This window comes from Gossypium arboreum, chromosome 3, assembly GCF_025698485.1.
Source record: "Gossypium arboreum isolate Shixiya-1 chromosome 3, ASM2569848v2, whole genome shotgun sequence".
NCBI lineage: Eukaryota > Viridiplantae > Streptophyta > Magnoliopsida > Malvales > Malvaceae > Gossypium > Gossypium arboreum.
The window spans coordinates 98029479-98047255 of NC_069072.1; the positions used below are offsets into that span (position 1 = coordinate 98029479).

The following is a 17777-nucleotide window of genomic DNA, read 5'->3' on the forward strand; positions in this document are numbered from 1 at the left end:
ACAGTTTGTTTGGTTTGATGGTTTGCAGGACAAGGACCCAAACGTTCATTTAGCGAATTTCCTAGATTTTTGTGACACTTTTAAAATCAATGGCGTTTCTGATGATGCCATTCGCCTTCGGTTGTTTCCCTTTTCATTGAGGAACAAAGCTACACAGTGGTTGAACTCGTTACCACGAGGGTCAATCACTACTTGGGAACAAATGACCGAAAGATTTTTACTTAAATATTTTTCGTCGACTAAAACGGCTAAATTGAGGAATGATATCTCTTCTTTTGTGTAGATGGATCTAGAGAAACTCTATGATGCATGGGAGAGATACAAGGACCTATTGAGAAGGTGCCCTTACCATGGGTTACCTTTATGGTTGTAGGTTCAAATGTTTTACAATGGCGTGAACCCTTCAACAAGGCAACTTATCGGTGCAGCTGCTGATGGGACTATCAATAACAAAACACCAGGAGTGACTTATGAATTTATTGAAGAGATGCCATTGAATAACTATCAGTGGCAAGTCATGAGAACAAAGCCGATGAAAGCAGCCGGTGTTTTCAACCTCGATGCGGTTACTATGCTATCTAACCAGGTAGAACTCTTAAATAAAAGATTGACGGTTTGTGTGGTTCTACTCAGGTATATCCAGTAATGAGGTGTGATTCAAATGGAGGAGGAGCATACATAGAATATCAACCCTTCAACCCTAGCACCGAGGAGGAACAAGTTCAATATATAGGTAATAATAATTCTAGATCTTAAAATAACCCATATAGTAACACATAAAATGCAGGTTGGAGGAACCATCCTAACTTCTCGTGGGGTGGTCAAGAGAATCAAAGGCCACAACATCCTCTGAGTTTTCAACAACCACCTTACCAACAGGAAAAGAAGTCGAGCCTTGAGGAGATGCTAACAAAGTTTAACTCGGTGTTAGAAACTCACTTTCAGAATATCGAAACAGCACTTAAGAATCAACAAGCGTTGATCCAAGGGCTCGAAACTCAGATAGGTCAACTTGCCAAATTGATTTCTGAACGGCCACAAGGTAGCTTGCCGAGTAACACTGAATCTAACCCAAGGGAATAGCTCAATGCAATTACCATTCAAGATAGGGAAGGGTTAGTCTAACCTAAACCAAAACCGAGGCAAGGAATTGTGGTAAGTAAAAGCAAAGGTGAGGTAGACCAAAGTGAAAAAACACCGGTAAGTAAAAAATACAAACAAGGGTACCATACCCCAATGCGACAAGGAAAGACCGAATAGATGAACAATTCAGTAAATTCCTTAAACTATTAAAGAAATTGCATATTAACTTACCGTTTATCGAAGCTCTTTCACAGATGCCAAACGCTGTAAAATTTTCAAAGGAGCTTTTAGCAAATAAGCGGAAGTTGGATTAGGCATCGCATGTGGAGTTAAATGCAGTTTGCTTAGACATACTACAAAATAAGTTGGCCAACAAATTAAAAGATCCACGGAGTTTTACGATACCTTGTTTAATTGGTAGCTTAGATGTTAATAATGCTTTGGCTGATTTAGGGGCTAGTATCAATTTCATGCCTTATAAAATGTTTAAACAACTAGGTCTTAGGAAACCCAAACAAACTAGGATGAGCATTCAGTTAGCAGACAAAACAATCAGATTTCCTAGGGGTATTTTTGAAGATGTACTCGTTAAAATTAACAAATTCATATTCCCAGTTGATTTTGTTGTTCTAGACATAGAAAAGGATAGTGACGTGCCTTTAATTTTAGGAAGACCCTTTTTAGCAACTGCTAGAACTATAATTGATGTTGGTACAGGTGAACTCACACTTCGTGTGGGTGAGGAAACAATCACTCTTCAAGCTCGTAATTCAAGTAACACATCAAATAGCGAGGGTGATTGTATAAATCGTACTACTAATACTGATCATCTGGTGAAACCTTCTTTGTAGAAAATACGTTCAAATAACACACCTGAGCCATGTTCGAGTAATGACAAAGGACCTATCTATAAAGAATGAAGGCTATAGGTCGAGGAACTAGATGAATGGCAGACACAGAAATCGAGATCACACGATAAACTAAAACCACACCATGATGAGCTCAATATTTCACCAAATCAACTTAAGGTTGGAGACAAAGTACTATCAGATGCAGTAGACCCTTGGATTGCAACCTCTGAACCTAATGAAGTAATCCCTCTTACGGTACTTAGCACTTTTCCATACGGTACAGTCGAGGTAATTCATTCCAAATTCGGCACATTCAAGGTAAATAGTACTCGTCTAAAACCCTATTTTGATAAAAACTGAAAGTAGGGACGAGGAGTCTAAACTCCTCGCACCACCATGACCATGCAACAGAGAGGTAAGTCGAGCTTAGACTTTAAATAAGCGCTTCCCAGGAGGCAACCTGAGCACTAACAGTGTTGATTTCTTTAAATTTTAGTTTATAACATCTAACCTACTAACCGAGTCATTGAACGCAGGCTTTTGAAAACCACACGGCCAGGCACATAGGCATGCCTTAGGCTGTGTTCACACCACAAGAGGCAACATGGTCGTACGATACGACCGTGTGAAAACAGAGCGAAAATTTTCCCCAACACGAGATTCGATACATTGCCACGGTCGTGCGACATGGCTGTGGGAAATCCTGCCAAATCAACACGAGCGTGCGATATCCGTGTCTATAAGCCATGGTTGAAACTACCAAAACAACACGGGCGTGTGACATGCCCGTGTCTAGAAGCCTTGGTCAAAACTGAGAAATTAACATGGGCGTGGGCATGCCCGTGCCTACCACCCGTGGTCGCCACTGTCAAACTAACACGGCCGTCTGCCTCAACACGCCCAACAAACACGGGCGTGGGCCGAATTTTAGACGTGCCCAAATTTGAAAATCACAAAACACACGGGCTAAAATAAGGGCACACGGTCATGCCCCACAGCCGCGTGCCCCAAAATCTATATAAAGCCCTTACTATTCATCATCTCCTTACCCAAATATCAAACCCTAGCCACAGGAATCCTTTCACACGCCCTCACCCCCATGCCCGTGGCCAGCTGACTGCTCTCCTCAGATGACTAACTCCTCCCTCCACTAAGAGCTATTGCGTTTGTCTATTATTTCCTCCCTATTACCTTCATTTCTTTCACTAATTTTATGCTATTTCTTTATTTATTTGGCTGATTTTTTATTAATATTCATAGTTCTCACTATAGTCATGCTTATGCTTGTTATTCTTTGCCATTTTAGTCAATGAATTGTGATACATTCATTCTTTCTTGTGTTTCCATAGATTTCCTGCCATATTCCATATTCCTGTAACACCCCGAACCCGAGACCATCGCCGGTGTCGGACACGAGGGGTTAACAAGCCAAATCCACATATTTCACCCACCAATTTGACATTTCCAGACAGGCTGGAAATCTGCGTCACTGTCACCTTAAAAATCATATCTCGAGTTTCAAAACTCGGACTCTGATTCCGTAAATTTTCCCTGAATTTAGACTCATATATCCATCCATGGATTTAATTCTAGAATTTTTGGTCGGGCCAATTGGTACAGTTTATTAGTTAAAGTCACCCATGTTACAGGGATCGACTGCTCTGACCTTCGCGCGTTACAACTTGAATATCTCTCTGTACAGGGCTTTAATACTGGTGCCGTTTGTATCTAATGAAACTAGACTCAAAATGGAATCTGTACATATAAGGTATGACTCCTGATTCTTTCTGGATAATTTATAATAAATTTTTAAAGTTGCGACAGGGGACCCAGAAACTGTTCTGGCCCTGTCTCACAATAGCTTTAATATCTCTTAACATGTAACTCCTATGACCGTTTCGTTTATTCCACATGAAAATAGACTCATTAAGGTTCATTTAAATAATTTATTCATTATTTAATACCATTCCTAAAAATTTTGGTGATTTTTCAAAACCATACCACTGCTGCTGCCAGCATCTGTTTTCAAAGTAACCATTACCTATTTCATGATTTCCACGATTCAAATGGCCCTTTTTGCACCATAGCACAAAGTGTGATTATGATTAACCATTCCAATGGCTAATCCTTTCAGACAATTTCATACCCCATAATGATTATCATACAAACTATTATAGAATCATACTAAAAACGTATATAAGCCATTTTCGCATGGCTATCCAAGCTTACACAAAACCAAAAGGTACATGACCTTCAACATTAGGGTAGTCCTATACATGCCATTTCAAAGTTCAACCAAAATTATACCAAAATGGAGGCTTTGATAGTGTAGATGACTTCGACTTTAATGATCCCGAATCCGATCGCTAACGAGCAAAATCTATAAAACAGAGAGCCAAAGTAACGGGGTAAGCATTTTTATGCTTAGTAAGTCTCAATCAATAAAATCAGCTTTAACTAAGGCATTACATTCACATAGCCAAATGAATCATTTCATTAATACACATTCACATAATCATACTTGCTTCACACTTCATCATTCTATACTTTCACAAGATATCAACCAATTCAATAGCTGAAAATTCGTTAGTCGATTGAACGAATGTTACTCAAACATATCGACTTTTCCAATGCACATATAAACATACCTTTTCCTTTGGGCTTTTCGAGCGTACTAATTAAATTTATTACAGCAACCAACGCTCACCTTCAGCCCAAGCTTCTTCGGAATACAACCAGATATAACCACATGCACGAATGCCCTCGGGTCTTAGCCCGGATAGAACGACTTGCACGAATGCCTTCGGGTCTTAGCCCGGATGTAGTCACTAGCACAATTGCTTTCGGGTCTTAACCGGATATAATTTCCACCATAAATGTCTTGGGACTTAGCCGGATATCATTCAATTGCTCATGCACACATATACATCAATAATCATTTCACATTCATATTTCATTTTCGTTACTAAGGCTCAAACACAAACATATCACTAGCATAATCGCCTTGGGACTTAGCCCGGGTATCATTCAAATACTCATACACACATAAATCAATAATCATTACACATCCATGTTTCATTTCACATAATTCAAGTAGGGTCATTTCTTGAGGACTTACCTCGGATCTTTGTCGAACGGCTTCAACGGCTATTCGATCACTTTTTCCTTCCCTTTATCGGATTTAGCTCCCTTTGCTCTTGAGCTTAACGAATGCAAGTAGAAGTATTCAATATTTTCTCAATAATGTTTACTTGTTAATCACATTCAGCATCTCATATCAACTCATTTTATTATAAACTATCAATCGACTTTTAAACCAAAACGCCATTATAAGGCCGATTGTTCTTGGTCATACATACACGAAATCGTAAATAAATTCCAAGGTTTTCACATTATAAGGTACTAAGCGAATACACTTGCTAGGTTCACATACATTCTTCATCAATTTCTTCTTTAAACAAACACATTTAAGCATTCCTTTCAGATTATCAACTCCAACCACATTCATTACTCAAGTATAGTAATTTCACATTCGGCAATAGTATTACATACAATAGCCGATTCTTCTTACTTTGTATTTGTGCATCTATTTGATCATTAGTTTAGTTCAAACACCCATACACCAAGATTCATCAAGTTTAGCATGAAACACAAACCTTAATCCTCAATGACCACTATGGCGAAAATCCTAGTCAACCCAAAATCACAATTTCTAGCATGGGTTACCTAGAGAACTTGGTAACTAGCTCAATTTCATCTAACGTTTCAAGAATTCACATGAATTTCTCACTTTATTTATAGCTTAGAAACCGAATGGTTGCTCCCTTAGAATCGGCCAAGAAGAAACAAGAAACAAAAACTTGTTTCTTTCACCCATCCACCATTTCTCCTTAAAACACAAGACAACAATCATTTTCCTCCATTTCTTCCATGGCCGATTACCCACTATCACCACACAATCAAGATCTTGACAAGGCTAAGTAGAAAACTTAGTAACTAGCTTGATGTATGCTAATATTTCAAGAACTAACATGAAATCACTTACCTTGTTCCAAGCTTAAGGGTGACCGATTGGCTATCTCCCTTCTTCCTTTGAGGTTCGCCAAGCTAAGGAGGATGAACACTTTTCTTCCTTTCTTTTTTTTTTTTTCTTTCTTTGTTTTTGTTTCTCTCATGTACGGCAAAGGGGGGGGGGAAAGCATCCACACTCATTTTTTTTCCATTCCTTTACCCATGCTCTTATTTTATTATTTCAAACATCCACCACTAGCAAAACATGTTTAAGACATGTTTTCTTTTGCCCATCTTCATTACCATGGCCGACCACTTCCTTTTCTTTGGGTAAATTGACATGCAAAACCATTCTTTTGCATGCATATACTATTAGACCATTGAAAGATTAGCCTATCACCTTTCAACAATGTTTCATATAAGTCCATTTTAATAAATTCACATAGAAATGATCAAATTAATGCATGCAACTTTCACACATGCATTTACTAACATCATAAACATAGAATATAACTTTTAATTACTTATAAGACTCGGTTTAGTGGTCCCGACACCACTTTTCGACTAAGGTCAAATTAGGGATGTCACAACTCTCCCCCACTTAAGAAATTTTCGTCCCCGAAAATCTTACCGTAAATAGGCTCGGTATCGCTCTTTCATAGAGTCCTCAATCTCCCAAGTGGCTTCTTCAATTCGTGTTTATGCCACAACACCTTCACTAACGGGATTTTCTTATTGCGTAACTCTTTCGCTTCACGCATCATAATGCGAATGGTTCCTCTTCATAGCTCAAATTAGGCTGAATCTCAATCTCGGACGGAGCGATCACGCGATGGATCGACCTATATCGTCGAAGCATCGAGACATGAAAAACGTTGTGGATCCTTTCAAGCTCAGGGGGTAAAATTAATCGATATGCGACTGGCCCAACTCGTTCGGATACTTCATATGGCCCGATGAACCTCGGACTCAATTTGCCTTTACGACCAAATCTAAGCACCTTCTTCCAAGGTGAAACTTTGAGAAAGACCTTGTCTCCAACCTGATATTCGATATCTTTTCTTTTCAAATCCGCATACGACTTTTGGCGATCCGAAGCAGCTTTCTAACTATCACGAATTACTCGAACTTTTTGCTCGGCATCCTTAACCAAATCAACCCCGAAGATTTTTCTTTCACTAAGTTCAGTCCAGAATAATGGGGTATGGCATTTACGACCGTATAAAGCCTCGTAGGGTGCCATCTTAATACTTGATTGAAAGCTGTTGTTGTAAGCGAATTCAATCAACGGCAAATACCGTTCCCATGAACCACTGAACTCGAGGATGCAACATTTCAACATATCCTCAAGTATCTGTATTATCCGTTCGGATTGACCATCGGTTTGGGGGTGAAAGGCGGTGCTGAAATGCAACTTGGTACCCAAAGCTTCTTGCAACTTTTTCCAAAATCGCGAGGTAAATCTCTGATCTCTATCCGACACGATGGAAATAGGCACCCCGTGCAATCTCACAATATGAGAAACGTACAGTTCGGCTAGTTTGTCCATTGGAAAGTCCGTACGTACGGGGACAAAGTGAGCCGACTTAGTCAATCTATCTACAACGACCCAAATCGCGTCCTTCTTACTCGCGACAATGGCGATCGGATACAAAGTCCATTGTGACTCGATCCCATTTCCACTCGGGTATCGTGATCGGTGAAGCAATCTCAAGGCACTTGATGTTCCGCTTTCACTTGTTGACATATTAAACATCTCGAAACAAAGTCAGAGATGTCTCGTTTCATACCACGCCACCAAAACCGACGTTTCAAATCTTTGTACATCTTCGTACTCCCCGGGTGGATTGCCATTCGGCTACAATGGGCTTCGTTCAGAATTATCGAGATAAGTTCCGAATTCTTTGGAACACACAGACGATTTTTGAACCTCAAACAATCGTCATCGTCGATTTGAAACTCCGAGTCCTTGTTCGGAACACACTCAGCCCGTTTTGCAGCCAACTCGTCGTCGACTTTCTGAGCTTCACGAATTTGATGTATCAATAATGGTTTGGCTTTCAATTCAGCTACTAACTCACTGTCGGATCGAACAGACAAGTGCACATTCATTGCTCGTAAAGCGAATAATGATTTACGACTTAAGGCATCCGCAACCACATTCGCCTTTCCCGGGTGATAGTCAATGACCAGCTCATAATCTTTTAACAGCTCGAGCCAACGTCTTTGTCACAGATTTAAGTCTCTTTGGGTCATCAAATATTTGAGACTTTTGTGATCCGAGTACACATGGCACCTCTCACCAAATAAGTAATGTCGCCAAATCTTTAAGGCGAATACGATGGCAGCCAATTCGAGATCATGGGTCGGATAATTTTTCTCATGTGGCTTTAATTGCCTCGACGATAGGCCACAACTCGACCTTCTTGCATCAATACACAACCTAACCCAAGTAGGAGGCGTCACTATAGATGACAAACTCTTTGCGGATTCGGGTTGCACTAGAATTGGGGCTTCAGTCAAATAAGTTTTCAGTTGATCGAAACTTTTCTGACATTTCTCCGTCCATTCGAACTTAACATCCTTTTGGAGTAGCCGTCATCGGCGTGGCTATCGTTGAGAAACCTTTACAAATCGTCGGTAATAACAAGCAAGCCCCAAAAAGCTCAGAACCTCAGTAATATTTCTGAGGCTTCCAATTAAGTATGGCTGAAATTTTATTCGGTCGACTCGAATACCCGATCTGAGATACCACATGACCCAAGAAGCTAACCTCTCTTAACGTAACTCACACTTGTTGAACTTAGCATATAATTGCTTATCCCGTAAAATTTACTGAAGACTAACCTCGGTGTTCAGCATGTTCGGTCTCATTTCTTGAATAGACCAAGATGTCATCAATGAACACGACTACGAACCGATCCAAATATGGTCGAAGATCCGATTCATTAAATCCATAAATACCGCGAGGGCATTAGTAAGCCCAAACGGCATCACTAGGAACTCATAGTGACCATATCTCGCTCAAGGCGGTCTTGGGTGCGTCCAATCTCGAATTCAGTAATTGATAATAGCCCGATCTCAAATCTATTTTCGAGAACACCGAGGCTCCTTGAGTTGATCGAACAAGTCATCGATACGTGGTAATGGATATTTGTTCTTTATCGTTGCTTTATTAAGTCGACGATAGTCGATGCTGACCTTATGGTTCCATCCTTTTTTCACAAACAACACCGGCGCACCCCAAGGCGAAAAACTCAAGCGAGCAAAACCTCTATCCACCAATTCTTGCAATTGAGCTTTCAACTCCTTTAATTCGTTGGTGCCATACGATACGGAGCTATCGAAATTGGAGTGGTACGGTACCAATTCGATGCCAAATTCTATTTCCGAGCAATGTGGTAAACCCCGGCAACTCTTCAAGGAAAACATCCGGTATTCACAAACCATCGCAGCGATTCGGGTTTCTTTTCGATTCCTTGTCCTCGAGCACATACGCAAGGTACGCTTGCCCTTTTCTTACATATTTCCGGCCAACATTGCGATATTACGGTGGCAACCCTTTTAAGTCCGTAGACTCAACCCGAATTATCTCGTTATTCGCGCACCTCAAATCGATAGTCTTGCTTTTGCAATTTACAACCGCATCGTGCATGGTCAACCAATCCAAACCAAGAATAACGTCAATTCATCGAGCGGCAAAAGCATCAAGTCCGCCGGAAAACAAGAACCTCGGAACACTAGGGGACTTTTCTTGCACACTTTGTTGACAAGCACGTAATGACCCAAGGGTTTGACACCGAATTACAAACTCGAGAGACTCAATAGGCAAAGTCTTCTTTGGATACTAAGGTTTCACATATATAAGAATGAGTAGAACCGGGGTCAATCAAAGCAATCACATTAGTATTGAAAAGAGTGAAAGTACGGTAATGACATCCGAGAGGCAGCATCCTCGCGGGCACGTATGGCATAAGTCCTAGCAGAGCCGAGCCTCGGATCGATGGTAGCATCTCTAGATCCTCTCGACCGCCACTAACATTGCCCATATTTCTAGGTGGCCTACCTCGGCGGTGGTAGCACCGGGTTTCCACTCGACTTACATTTTGTTCAAGCAACCTCGGGCAATCCTTCATAAGGTGGTCGGCCGATCCACACTTATAGCGAGGCGATCACGGAACCAACACTCCCGAATGCCATTTGCCACAATGCGGACATTCCGCCTCTCTTGGCGATCATTTCCACCATGGCGATCAAGTGACTCGTGTGGTCAGGGGTCGATCGCGTCCTCGTCTAGAAAAGCCGAAGCGCCTCTAGACCGGCTCACATCATCTCGAAATCACTTGATGCTGTTGAAGAGACTTTCCGAGGACCTTTTTGAATTCTCCAATTCCCACATCAACTTTTGTTTCTCCTTTCTAAGCTCTTGACTTTACAAGCTTGCTCAACAAGTACTACGAACTCTCGTATTTCGAGAATGCCAACGAACATCCTTATATCATCATTCAGCCCATCCTCGAAGCATTTACACATAATAGCTTGGACGAAATGCATTCTCGCTGCATCGGCTAAGCCTCACAAATTTTCGTTCAGTGATCATGAATCGACATAGAACCTTGCTTAAGATCAAGAAATTCCTTCGCTTTTGGTCGATGAATCTCGATCGATATACTTTTTTGAACTCGATTTGAAAGAATTCCCAAGTCACTTGCTCTCTAGGCACCACGAAGTCAGAGTACTCCACCAATAATAGGCGGAATCGCGTAGCAAGGAGATGGTACACTTTAAGCACTCATCGGGTGTACAAGATAGCTCATCGAGCACCCGGATAGTGTTATCCAACCAAAATTCAGCTTGCTCGGCATCGTCGCTATCCGTAGCCTTGAATTCAGTGGCCCCATGTTTACAATTTTGTCATTGGGGCTTACTTGACCTTATTTGGTCGATTCGGAGGTATTGTAGGTCTGCGGGGTTGCATTAGTCGGGAATGGAGGTTGTGGAACAGTAGTGTTAGTTCGAATGTATTGGTTGAACCAATCATTCATCACACTATAAAAGGCTTGCCTAGCCTCATCATTCGGATTGCTGGCCATAGGTTGAGAGTCCGCCGGAGCTGTCCCTTGCGCGGGAGCAGGCGCCACACTCTCCACATCATCAGCTATTGCTCGGTTGGGATCGGGATCCATTGCTATAAACAAACACAAAGTCAAATTGTCAGAAATCACCACACTATCAATTCATCATTTAATGGTATGTATAGCTAGACCCCAAACATATCACGGTAGTCCTAGAATCGACTAAACCTAGCTCTGATACCAATTAAATTGTACACCCCGAACCCGAGACCATCACCGGTGTCGGACACGAGGGGTTAACAAGCCAAATCCACATATTTCACCCACCAATTTGACATTTCCAGACAGGCTGGAAATCTGCGTCACTGTCACCTTAAAAATCATATCTCGAGTTTCAAAACTCGGAAACTGATTCCGTAAATTTTCCCTGAATTTAGACTCATATATCCATCCATGGATTTAATTCTAGAATTTTTGGTCGGGCCAATTGGTACAGTTTATTAGTTAAATTCACCCATGTTACAGGGATCGACTGCTGTGACCTTCGCGCGTTACAACTTGAATATCTCTCTGTACAGGGCTTTAATACTGGTGCCGTTTGTTTCTAATGAAACTAGACTCAAAATGGAATCTGTAAATATAAGGAATGACTCCTTATTCTTTCTGGATAATTTATAATAAATTGTTAAAGTTACGACAGGGGACCCAGAAACCGTTCTGGCCCTATCTCACAATAGCTTTAATATCTCTTAACATGTAACTCCTATGACCATTTCGTTTATTCCACATGAAAGTCGACTCATTAAGGTTCATTTACATAATTTATTAATTATTTAATACCATTCCTACAAATTTTGGTGATTTTTCAAAACCATACCACTGCTGCTGCCAGCATCTGTTTTCAAAGTAACCATTACCTATTTCATGATTTCCACGATTCAAATGGCCCTTTTTGCACCATAGCACAAAGTGTGATTATGATTAACCATTCCAATGGCTAATCCTTTCAGACAATTTCATACCCCATAATGATTATCATACAAACTATTATAGAATCATACTAAAAACATATATAAGCCATTTTCGCATGGCTATCCAAGCTTACACAAAACCGAAAGGTACATGACCTTCAACATTAGGGTAGTCCTATACATGCCATTTCAAAGTTCAACCAAAATTATACCAAAATGGAGGCTTTGATAGTGTAGATGACTTCGACTTTAATGATCCCGAATCCGATCGCTAACGAGCAAAATCTATAAAACAGAGAGCCAAAAGTAGCGGGTAAGCATTTTTATGCTTAGTAAGTCTCAAGCAATAAAATCAGCTTTAACTAAGGCATTACATTCACATAGCCAAATGAATCATTTCATTAATACACATTCACATAATCATACTTGCTTCACACTTCATCATTGTATACTTTCACAAGATATCAACCAATTCAATAGCTGAAAATTCGTTAGTCGATTGAACGAATGTTACTCAAACATATCGACTTTTCCAATGCACATATAAACATACCTTTTCCTTTGGGCTTTTCGAGCGTACTAATTAAATTTATTACAGCAACCAACGCTCACCTTCAGCCCAAGCTTCTTCGGAATACAACCGGATATAACCACATGCACGAATGCCCTCGGGTCTTAGCCGGATAGAACGACTTGCACGAATGCCTTGGTCTTAGCCGGATGTAGTCACTAGCACAATTGCCTTGGTCTTAACAGGATATAATTTCCACCATAAATGTCTTGGGACTTAGCCGGATATCATTCAATTGCTCATGCACACATATACATCAATAATCATTTCACATTCATATTTCATTTTCGTTACTAAGGCTCAAACACAAACATATCACTAGCATAATCGCCTTCGGGACTTAGCCGGGTATCATTCAAATACTCATACACACATAAATCAATAATCATTACACATCCATATTTCATTTCACATAATTCAAGTAGGGTCATTTCTTGAGGACTTACCTCGGATCTTGTCGAGCGGCTTCAACGGCTATTCGATCACTTTTTCCTTCCCTTTATCGGATTTAGCTCCCTTTGCTCTTGAGCTTAACGAATGCAAGTAGAAGTATTCAATATTTTCTCAATAATGTTTACTTGTTAATCACATTCAGCATCTCATATCAACTCATTTTATTATAAACTATCAATCGACTTTTAAACCAAAACGCCATTATAAGGCCGATTGTTCTTGGTCATACATACACGAAATCAAAAATAAATTCCAAGGTTTTCAGATTATAAGGTACTAAGCCGAATACACTTGCTAGGTTCACATACATTCTTCATCAATTTCTTCTTTAAACAAACACATTTAAGCATTCCTTTCGTATTATCAACTCCAACCACATTCATTACTCAAGTATAGTAATTTCACATTCGACAATAGTATTACATACAATAGCCGATTCTTCTTACTTTGTATTTGTGCATCTATTTGATCATTAGTTTAGTTCAAACACCCATACACCAAGATTCATCAAGTTTAGCATGAAACACAAACCTTAATCCTCAATGACCACTATGGCCGAAAATCCTAGTCAACCCAAAATCACAATTTCTAGCATGGGTTACCTAGTGAACTTGGTAACTAGCTCAATTTCATCTAACGTTTCAAGAATTCACATGAATTTCTCACTTTATTTATAGCTTAGAAACCGAATGGTTGCTCCCTTAGAATCGGCCAAGAAGAAACAAGAAACAAAAACTTGTTTCTTTCACCCATCAACCATTTCTCCTTAAAACACAAGACAACAATCATTTTCCTCCATTTCTTCCATGGCCGATTACCCACTATCACCACACAATCAAGATCTTGACAAGGCTAAGTAGAAAACTTAGTAACTAGCTTGATGTATGCTAATATTTCAAGAACTAACATGAAATCACTTACCTTGTTCCAAGCTTAAGGGTGACCGATTGGCTATCTCCCCTTCTTCCTTTGAGGTTCGGCCAAGCTAAGGAGGATGAACACTTTTCTTCCTTTCTTTTTTTTTTTTCTTTCTTTGTTTTTGTTTCTCTCATGTACGGCAAAGGGGGGGGGAAAGCATCCACACTCATTTTTTTTCATTCCTTTACCCATGCTCTTATTTTATTATTTCTAACATCCACCACTAGCAAAACATGTTTAAGACATGTTTTCTTTTGCCCATCTTCATTACCATGGCCGGCCACTTCCTTTTCTTTGGGTAAATTGACATGCAAAACCATTCTTTTGCATGCATATACTATTAGACCATTGAAAGATTAGCCTATCACCTTTCAACAATGTTTCATATAAGTTCATTTTAATAAATTCACATAAAAATGATCAAATTAATGCATGCAACTTTCACACATGCATTTACTAACATCATAAACATAGAATATAACTTTTAATTACTTATAAGACTCGGTTTAGTGGTCCCGACACCACTTTCCGACTAAGGTCAAATTAGGGATGTCATAATTCCCATATGCATTCACTAGGTATTTAGTTGACACTATTCTAGTATTCCTAATGGTAATAATGATTTGATATATCTATTTAGTCAGTAACCCCTATGAAGTATTTCCATCTAGTTCTAACGTGCTTGTATACCTTTTCCATGCTATTCTTGGGGATTATTTTCATAACTTTGTCTTTTCATTGTAGATACCATGTCAAATCCACGTGGCAAGAAAATCGCCGTCCCTGCCTCGAAGAAGAGGAAAGGAGCAGCATCATTGTCGGGTCCTATCGCAGAAATCAGGCATCCATTCCTTCAACTTCCACCGGGACACAGGAGGAACTTTTCCAGATATTACGGGCCCAACCCCTAGGTGTGGGTTGTTGCATTGACTGGTCCGGCTTAGAGTAGATCCAATTAGCAGATGCAGTCCAGGCACTCTTAACGACTGACCCGTGGGGGATCTTCTTTGAGTTTGTCAAGCCGATGTACCTCGAGCTCACACTCGAACTCTATTAAACCTTCCACCTCTAAGCAGTTATGACAGAGTTCAATGATCCCGGAATGGTCTAATTCTGTCTCAGCGGTTTAGTCCGTCAGTTGAGCGTACCTGAGTTTGGTGTTGCTTTGGGGATCTATTCAGAGGAGTTCATGGACGACGATGCTTTTGACAGCCTCCATCACCACATCCACATGTCTCTCTCCAACTGATGGAGGACCTTAGTCCCTGACTCGGCCACTTATGACCCCAGCTACTCTAAGGCATTGGCTCTCGTCCCATCCCTGAGATACCTACACGCTCTCCTTGCTCACACCCTGACAGGACAACGAGAGAGCACCGGCGTCGTCAACACTCACGATGCCTACGTTTTATGGAGTATGGCTGATAAACCATAAATTATACATATTTTTACCCCATGTTTAATGCATTTTATGGATGATTTCTCATTAGAATTAGTGAATTCGATGCTCCTAATACTTTAATTTCATGTTTTATACTTAGGAGAGCATAGGAGAGCGAAAGGAATGAGAAACGGGCCAAAAACAGAGAAAATAGGCCAAAGTACGAAATCAACACGGCTTGGACCTCCTCACATGGGCAGACCACACGGCCGTGTTAATTTGGCAGGCTCGAACACGGCCTGAAGTAATCGAACACGGGCATGTGCCAAGGGCGTGTGCCACAAGCGTGTCCCTACCAAGCCCAAGTTGAGTCCAATTCAGAAAAGGCCAATTTTGAGGCTTTTTAGGCATTCCAAAGCCTATAAATACACCCTAGAGGAGAAGAAAAAGGGAAACGGAGAAGGGGGGTAAAGAATTATCCCAAGGAAGCAGATTGATCCATCTCAGAAGCCAGATTCATCATCAAGACTGAAGATCTCTCCTTAATTTCCTTTCAAGAGTTTTGGGTTTTCTTTATGTTTTGTATTCTTTATTCCTCGGAGATGTTTTCTTATTTAGTTATGAACTAAATCCCCTAAATACCTAAGGGGAATGAAACCTAAGATGAATCTTGTTATTATTTTCTGAATCGTATGATAAATATTTAACTTGTTCTTAATTATGTGTTCTTAATTCTTGTTTTGATATCCCGGGATACTGATTCAAGACATGCTCTTATTTAGAGGAGGAATAGACCCTGTCTAAGAGTACTTTTGTCATAATTAAGTGGAGTTGATTGTAAGCCTAGAAATAGGGTGACAAGATTTTGCCGGATTAGGGTGAAACCTAATAAGGGGATCCAGAGATCGAGTTAATGCAACCCAAGAGTGTTAATTAGAGAAAAGTCTAGGTTATTCAAACTAGGGATTATTATTAGTATTGAATAGGGATAATAACATAACTTAGATCTCTACGGAATAAGTTGAATGAATAAATCGTCCGATTCAGAGTCAGAATAACAAGTAAAGTGTAGGTGGATTTTTCCTTAGGTATTGTCTCAAGTCAATCAATTTTCCCAAAAGCAATTCCCAAGTTATTAGTTAATTAAAACAAACCCTTTTATTCTAAGGCTAGATAATAAAAAGATAGTTATTACTAGTACTTTTGGTTCCCTTGGGTACGATATCTCGGTCTTGCCATTACTATATTATTGTTCAATAGGTGCGCTTGCCTTTTCGTCGTGATAATAGTTAGTCTAGGTTTGATCTTTATTATAAATATTTATTACTTGTTACAAATCACGCGATCAAGTTTTTGGCACCGTTGCCAGGGAACTAAAATATTAGGAACACTCAATTTTTATTACTTTAGCCATTTATTTTTTCTTGCAATTTAATTATTACTAATTAATTTACTTTTTCTCTCTCTTAGTTGGTTTTCCTAGTTTATGACTAGAAGAAACCAGTCAGGACCATTACTTTTTTACGAAGAAATCGATCGCACAGTTCATAGAAACCAAAGAGAAATAAGGCAAAGCTTAAGATACACAGAGAATGAGCAACAAGACGATACTCAACCCCCAACGTAAGAGATGGCTAAAAACCAAGGCAATCAGCTACCTCCTGCAATTAGGGCTAATAAAAATCCTGTTCCACGTACTATGTATGATTATGCTAAACCTTTTCTAACAGGAACTAAATCTAGCATACTTAGACCGGCTATAGCTGCAAATACTTTTGAACTGAAACCTAACACAATTGAAATGATACAAAAGTTTGTTCAGTTTGATGGTTTGCAGGATGAAGATCCCAACATTCACTTAGTAAACTTTCTGGAATTTTCCGATACATTTAAAATCAATGCCGTTTCTGATAATGCCATTCATCTTCAGTTATTTCCTTTTTCATTAAGGAACAAAGCTAAACAGTGGTTGAACTCGTTACCATGAGGGTCAATTACTACTTGGGAACAAATGACCTAAGAATTTCTACTAAAATATTTTCCACCTGCTAAAACGGCTAAGTTACGCAATGATATTTCTTTTTTTGTGCAGATGGACTTAGAAACACTTTACGATGCATGGGAGAGAAACAAGGATCTATTGCAAAGGTGCCCTCACCATGGGTTACTGCTTTGGCTTCAAGTACAAACATTCCACAATGGTCTGAATCCCTCGACTCGGCAAATGATTGATGCAGCTGCTGGATGAACCATCAACAATAAAACACCTAAAGAGGCTTATGAATTCATTGAAGAAATGTCACTAAATAATTATCAGTGGCAAGTCATGAGGACTAAGCCAACAAAAAAGGCTGGCGTTTATAACGTCGACTCAGTTACAATGCTGTCAAATCAGGCAGAACTTCTCAATAAAAAGATTGATGGTTTACTTGTTTCTACGTAGGTACATCTGTAACACCCCGT

At 39.9% G+C, this 17777-nt stretch overlaps 2 non-coding genes across 2 annotated transcripts; both read right to left on the minus strand.

Annotated features, from left to right (window-relative positions):
• Positions 1-250: 250 nt before the first annotated feature.
• LOC128291190 (small nucleolar RNA R71) lies at positions 251-357 on the minus strand. Its single transcript, XR_008280966.1, has one exon. It is a non-coding gene; the product is annotated as a small nucleolar RNA R71 (small nucleolar RNA).
• A 17016-nt stretch (positions 358-17373) lies between these two features.
• Positions 17374-17480, minus strand: LOC128290703 (small nucleolar RNA R71). Its single transcript, XR_008280491.1, has one exon. It is a non-coding gene; the product is annotated as a small nucleolar RNA R71 (small nucleolar RNA).
• Positions 17481-17777: the final 297 nt, after the last annotated feature.